Source organism: Parasteatoda tepidariorum, chromosome 1, assembly GCF_982258835.1.
Source record: "Parasteatoda tepidariorum strain Cologne lab strain chromosome 1, Ptep-v5.0, whole genome shotgun sequence".
NCBI lineage: Eukaryota > Metazoa > Arthropoda > Arachnida > Araneae > Theridiidae > Parasteatoda > Parasteatoda tepidariorum.
Window position 1 is genome coordinate 111,563,545 of NC_141755.1, and position 7,831 is coordinate 111,571,375.

The following is a 7,831-nucleotide window of genomic DNA, read 5'->3' on the forward strand; positions in this document are numbered from 1 at the left end:
AAATAGATATCTAAACTACAATAAATTTTTCAAAAACTTGGAATTTTTCAAAATTGGAGGGATCGAAATGTTTTAACTAGTTTATAAGTATCAATTTTTTTTCTTAATTAAAGGAAATAAATACAGTCAATGCAAATTCCGAGTTAAAGTTCTACAATTAAAGGGATGTTAAAATATTTTAAATTTCCCAAAGTCTCGTGTTTATAATATTTGCCTTTAAGCCTCAGTTTCCAATGGCAATCAAGCATGTTTGCATTGCATGCATAGTACTTGATTAAATATCGATAGCATTTTATGAAACTTTTGAACATTTTATTTAACCGCTAATAAAGAAGAATAAATCTAAAGCTTTACTCCTTTTACTAGCTATCGTTAAGCTATTTTCTTCATAACACAGGATATTTTTTTCACGTCATTATTATTTTTGTTTTTGTAGAACACGTTTTCCTGAATGAATTTTATCAGTTTTACATCTCAGGACAACCGCAATAATAATCCAAATGTACTGTAACAGATGATTAAGACCAGAGATAGAGTTTAAGTAGCGTAACCATAGTAACCATCATGAATCGTGACAAATGATAAAGACAGTACATCATCTGCCAAATAGAAACCAAAAATTTTAAATACTTTGTAATTATTATTAACCTCCTAAATTTCAACAAAACAATTCAGAGGCGCTTGAAATTCTCCACTTGAATAAAAGAAGAAAAATTCTATTTTTTAGATGGCTTCAAATAACTAAAAAGATTCGTTCGTGTTCATGTATTTTATACTTATTGCGACGACGCGAGACTGAGAAATTACAATAAAATGGAAGTGAAGTTAGATACTGTAATGAAAAAAGTGATGATGAAATAGTAATAATGGTTTGGCATTAAGACAGGACTGTTCATTACTCTATCAAGGACTAAAAAGGCTGAATTTTCAAAGAGATAAAAGCTAAGAGGGTATAGAATACAAATGAGTATTGCACCAAATACTGGAACAGTTCAGGTTTTATTTACATTTATTATTTTTGATATCAAGTAATTTCGAAATTTTCAAAAGGATAAAGACGAAACGTCACTTGCAAACTTTGAACGTCCAAGGAAAATGGCACTTGAAGATGGATGTTTAATTTACTTCTAAAACTTAGTACCGTAGGACATTTTAAATATATTGACCGGTTAATCTCCTAAAGATGCCAGAAAATGGCACTTGAAGATGGGTGTTTAATTTGCCTTTAAAACTTAGTACCGTAGGACATTTTAAATATATTGACCGGTTAATCTCCTAAAGATGCCAGAAAATGGCACTTGAAGATGGGTGTTTAATTTGCCTTTAAAACTTAGTACCGTAGGACATTTTAAATATATTGACCGGTTAATCTCCTAAAGATGCCAGAAAATGGCACTTGAAGATGGGTGTTTAATTTGCCTTTAAAACTTAGTACCGTAGGACATTTTAAATATATTGACCGGTTAATCTCCTAAAGATGCCAGAAAATGGCACTTGAAGATGGGTGTTTAATTTGCCTTTAAAACTTAGTACCGTAGGACATTTTAAATATATTGACCGGTTAATCTCCTAAAGATGCCATAAAATGGCACTTGAAGATGGGTGTTTAATTTGCCTTTAAAACGTAGTACCGTAGGACATTTTAAAAATATTGACCGGAGAATCTCCTAAAGATGCCAGACTCGGTAAAATAGCTGATTCTTAACGGATATCATACAGTAAGACAGACAGTAAGTACTTAAAATTTTGAGCTCCATGTAAAAACTCCTTAGAATCAGGGGGAAATTTTGCTCAGGAATTGAATTATCATTTTAACGAATGGATTTTAAAACTAAAATAAATAACCTTTGGTGATTTAAAAAATTTTATGAACAACTAGCAAGTGAAACGTATAGTTAGGAAAGATATGACAGTTAAAACAATATTTAAAACTGGTTAGGAAGTTCAATGGAAAGTTTCTAAATAAGAATTTAATCACGTAACAAAGGCTCATTTAACAAAAGATTTTAAAAAACTCATCGCCGAAATAATGCTTTAAAAACGGTATAATGAACAATGGGCCACTTTTGAAATGAAGGCCAAGATTTCGTGGCCAAAGTTAGTATTTCGATCAAATTTGTTTCAAAATTTGGTGTTTTTTATTTAGGGTTTTTATGAGCAGGTAAGTTGAATTCATAGTTGAAATTTTGATTTACAAAGAAAACAAGACGGCGGCTGAAATATGGCGAGCAAAAAAATATATATAAACTAAACTCAGTGGCCCATGGATGGCCAAGGCCTACTGTGCCCATCTCTGTTTTCTTGACCTTGGGCTCTGGAGTGCAGGAGCAGGTGTTCCGGTTTGGTGGTCAGCCGAATGCGGAGCCCCCAGTGTTTAGTTCCCAAGCATGCTTGGTACTCATTTATCTACCCACTGAAGGGATGAAAGGCTGAGTCGATCTCGCCCGGCCCAAGGATCGAACCCAGGACCTGTAGCAAAGTGCTACCATTCAGCCACCGGGCGTTATAATATATATATATATATATATATATATATATATATATATATATATATATATATATATATATATATATATATATATATATATATATATAGTACGTTTAAATAATTAAATATGGCAATGAAAATATAATAATTAAAAATGAAAAGCAAATTATATTTCCGAAGTAATATTACAAAATAACGCGACTTAATTACAAAATAACGCAAAAACATGAAGAAAAAAAACCTAATTTTTGTTTTTCGGTATATTTAGTCCACCTTTTCAACACGGGCAAAATGGGACAAGTTTTTTCGAAAAAAGAAACATCAAAGAAGACAACAACAAAAAAAAGTTCAGCTAATTACATCGTGGAACTTTTTGGAGATAAGTTCCGAAAGTGATTCAAACATTGTAAAATGTCAAATGATAAGATATAGTAAACTATAAGTTTGCCAAGAGTATTAACTAATCCAACTCGTTGAAAAATTGTACTATAATTTCAAACTAATTACTCTGATAAAAATGTAACAGAAAGGTGAAATTCCTATATATATTTCTGAAATATAAATTTATAAGTTACATTTATAAAAATAAATAATTTTAACATAATTTTCACTACATTGTACTCTTGTCGATCCAAAAAGTGTTTGGAATGATTATGAATACTTAATTTGGACGATATTAAAGCTGCCTAAACATATTTTAATTGAAATTTAATTTTTGACTTTTGGCCAAAGATCATGGTCTTCTGACCCAGTGTGTAATGAGAGAAAATTTTGAAAGTAGAATATGGATCAAATTTAAGTCCTCAATGCCTGGAACTAATTAGGAATATTGAAATTATTGGTTCTTGTCTTGCATTTAAAAACAGATTCCCGGCACAAATTATGTTATTTCAACTAAAGAAAATAGGGGGAAAAACACCTGTATGTATTTTTTTTATTGTTAAAATGTTTTAATAATATGTTAGATGACTGTAAATAATATAAAAAATATTAAAAATTAATTTTAAACAAATTTCTTTACACGTTATTTATTCTTTTAAAATCCAGCCATTTTGACTGCTTTTGGGCAATATAGGTATTTACTAAGTTTCAGTCTTTCTAGTGTTTAAATGTATAATTCACCTTTAAAATCAAGATGCGAAAATCTAAATAAAAGTCATGAAACTTAAATTTAGTAAGTATCCCGACAACTTGTAAGAAAAATCAAAGAAATGAGAACATTAAAAAAAATCATCAAATGTAAATCTGGGAAAGTATGCAATCGAACTGAAAATAATTTCTAAGTTTCAGTCTTTCTAGTGTTTAAATGTATAACTATAATTCACCTTTAAAATCAAGATGCGAAAATCTAAATAAAAGTCATGAAACTTAAATTTATAAGTATCCCGACAATTTGTAAGAAAAATCAAAGAAATGAGAACATTAAAAAAAAATCATCAAATGTAAATCTGGGAAAGTATGCAATCGAACTGAAAATAATTTCTAAGTTTCAGTCTTTCTAGTATTTAAATGTATAACTATAATTCACCTTTAAAATCAAGATGCGAAAATCTAAATAAAAGTCATGAAACTTAAATTTATAAGTATCCCGACAATTTGTAAGAAAAATCAAAGAAATGAGAACATTAAAAAAAAATCATCAAATGTAAATCTGGGAAAGTATGCAATCGAACTGAAAATAATTTCTAAGTTTCAGTCTTTCTAGTATTTAAATGTATAACTATAATTCACCTTTAAAATCAAGATGCGAAAATCTAAATAAAAGTCATGAAACTTAAATTTATAAGTATCCCGACAATTTGTAAGAAAAATCAAAGAAATGAGAACATTAAAAAAAAATCATCAAATGTAAATCTGGGAAAGTATGCAATCGAACTGAAAATAATTTCTAAGTTTCAGTCTTTCTAGTATTTAAATGTATAACTATAATTCACCTTTAAAATCAAGATGCGAAAATCTAAATAAAAGTCATGAAACTTAAATTTATAAGTATCCCGACAATTTGTAAGAAAAATCAAAGAAATGAGAACATTAAAAAAAAATCATCAAATGTAAATCTGGGAAAGTATGCAATCGAACTGAAAATAATTTCTAAGTTTCAGTCTTTCTAGTATTTAAATGTATAACTATAATTCACCTTTAAAATCAAGATGCGAAAATCTAAATAAAAGTCATGAAACTTAAATTTATAAGTATCCCGACAATTTGTAAGAAAAATCAAAGAAATGAGAACATTAAAAAAAAATCATCAAATGTAAATCTGGGAAAGTATGCAATCGAACTGAAAATAATTTCTAAGTTTCAGTCTTTCTAGTATTTAAATGTATAACTATAATTCACCTTTAAAATCAAGATGCGAAAATCTAAATAAAAGTCATGAAACTTAAATTTATAAGTATTCCGACAATTTGTAAGAAAAATCAAAGAAATGAGAACATTAAAAAAAAATCATCAAATGTAAATCTGGGAAAGTATGCAATCGAACTGAAAATAATTTCTAAGTTTCAGTCTTTCTAGTATTTAAATGTATAACTATAATTCACCTTTAAAATCAAGATGCGAAAATCTAAATAAAAGTCATGAAACTTAAATTTATAAGTATCCCGACAATTTGTAAGAAAAATCAAAGAAATGAGAACATTAAAAAAAAATCATCAAATGTAAATCTGGGAAAGTATGCAATCGAACTGAAAATAATTTCTAAGTTTCAGTCTTTCTAGTATTTAAATGTATAACTATAATTCACCTTTAAAATCAAGATGCGAAAATCTAAATAAAAGTCATGAAACTTAAATTTATAAGTATACCGACAATTTGTAAGAAAAATCAAAGAAATGAGAACATTAAAAAAAAATCATCAAATGTAAATCTGGGAAAGTATGCAATCGAACTGAAAATAATTTCTAAGTTTCAGTCTTTCTAGTATTTAAATGTATAACTATAATTCACCTTTAAAATCAAGATGCGAAAATCTAAATAAAAGTCATGAAACTTAAATTTATAAGTATCCCGACAATTTGTAAGAAAAATCAAAGAAATGAGAACATTAAAAAAAAATCATCAAATGTAAATCTGGGAAAGTATGCAATCGAACTGAAAATAATTTCTAAGTTTCAGTCTTTCTAGTATTTAAATGTATAACTATAGTTCACCTTTAAAATCAAGATGCGAAAATCTAAATAAAAGTCATGAAACTTAAATTTATAAGTATCCCGACAATTTGTAAGAAAAATCAAAGAAATGAGAACATTAAAAAAAAATCATCAAATGTAAATCTGGGAAAGTATGCAATCGAACTGAAAATAATTTCTAAGTTTCAGTCTTTCTAGTATTTAAATGTATAACTATAATTCACCTTTAAAATCAAGATGCGAAAATCTAAATAAAAGTCATGAAACTTAAATTTATAAGTATCCCGACAATTTGTAAGAAAAATCAAAGAAATGAGAACATTAAAAAAAAATCATCAAATGTAAATCTGGGAAAGTATGCAATCGAACTGAAAATAGTTTCTAAGTTTCATTCTTTTCAATCAATTTATAAGTGGCATTTAACTCACAAAGATATAGAACAGGGGTTTCCAACTTGCATGAGGCCGGGAGCCACAATTAAAAACACAAATCAAATGGCGGACCACAACTTTATCAAAATTTTATGTAGGACTCTTATGTTTGAAGGAACATTAAATATTACAGTCAGATTTTTAACAAATTAAAATAATAAATTGCAAGTTAAAATAAGAAGTAGATTTTTTAGAAATATTTAAATGCATATTAAAAAATTCGGGCTACTATAACTTTAATGTGCACCTATGTATTAAACAATTAATGTGCAGCAGATATCTAATTGTTAAGATATAAAACTTTAAAAAGGTTGCTATTAAAACTTACAAAGTAGCACACAAAATGTTCAATAACAAAATTGAGGTTTGTCTGCTGCAAGCACCAGAGAATATAGATTTACATTTTAAATTTAAAATTTACAAATGTATGTGTCAATATTTTCGTCCAAAATAAGGAGTTTCAAAAAGTTAAATCGAAGAATTTCTTCGAGAAAATTTCTGATACACACATGCTAAATTATATTCACAAAATACAAGCAAATGAAATAAAAAAAAGAGCAACATACATGATTATTTTTGTATTTGAATAAATATTTTCTTGGATGCAAAACCTGAGAAAAAAAAATTTTTTTTCCCCGTTGGTATGATAAATTTCACAGAAACGAAGAAATTAGGTTTTTATTAACGAGAAAAGCATTTTAAACCCATATAGATTTTTTACGAAAATTGTCCGCAAAAAAATGACAACTATAATATATTTTAGTTCGCGTGCCTTGGGCAGTCAGTTGGAAACCACTGATATAGAATGTAATTAGTTTCAATTTTGCTTTTCAAGAAGTGATTAGTCTAAATTATGATTAAGAATGAAGTTATTAATTTGAAAATGTTGTGATTTAGAAATTTAAACTCAATTGTTTTAAGTTTGATGCACTACTATTTTGATCCTTTACTTCGAAGTCGTTGTAATATTAACACAAAAGCAGATATTTAGTATGTTATAGTAATTAGTAGTTATAAGGACAGTATATTGGCGGTTGCTTTTCCGCCTATCGCCAACAAGAACATTATTACGTATATCGGATAAATACCAAATTTTAATACAGAAATCAAATATATATATATATACATATAATTATCAAAATTATCGATATTTTGCAATAAACCCAAAGTTTTTTCTTTAAATAACGTCTATTATTTTTACTGGTATTTATATTGGTCATGACTTTCGTTAAATAAACTTTATCAACACTCAATGGAATATTATAATTAATAATTATCATTATTTGGTGTGCAGAGTTATCCATGTTGATCAAAATATTCTCGGTTCTGATATGTGTAATTTTCAGGAAGTATGATTTTTCGAAAAATTTACTTATCGCTATGATCTTTCTAACCAGAATCTGGAATATTTTCTACGTGGTTCTTTAGAGCCGATAACAATCTCAAATACAAATACAACAATCTCAAATACAACAAATTTCTCAAATAGTCGCATGTTAACCTTAAAAACATTTAATATATTGATAGATGGACAACTTGGTGTGTGAAAAATGGATTACTAGATTAAATGCTATTAATTGTGATTTTTCTTTTGGCTACTCATTGTTTCAAATTATAAAAGCTAAATAGAGAAAAAAACTATTAACAAACATTGATGAACAATCATACAGCTAGATGATAAAGATACATTTTTTATGTTAATTACTATAAAAACTGCAATAAATAATGAACCTCGTGGCATAATGTCTGAAAGCATGTGAAAAAGTACACTACTACAGAAA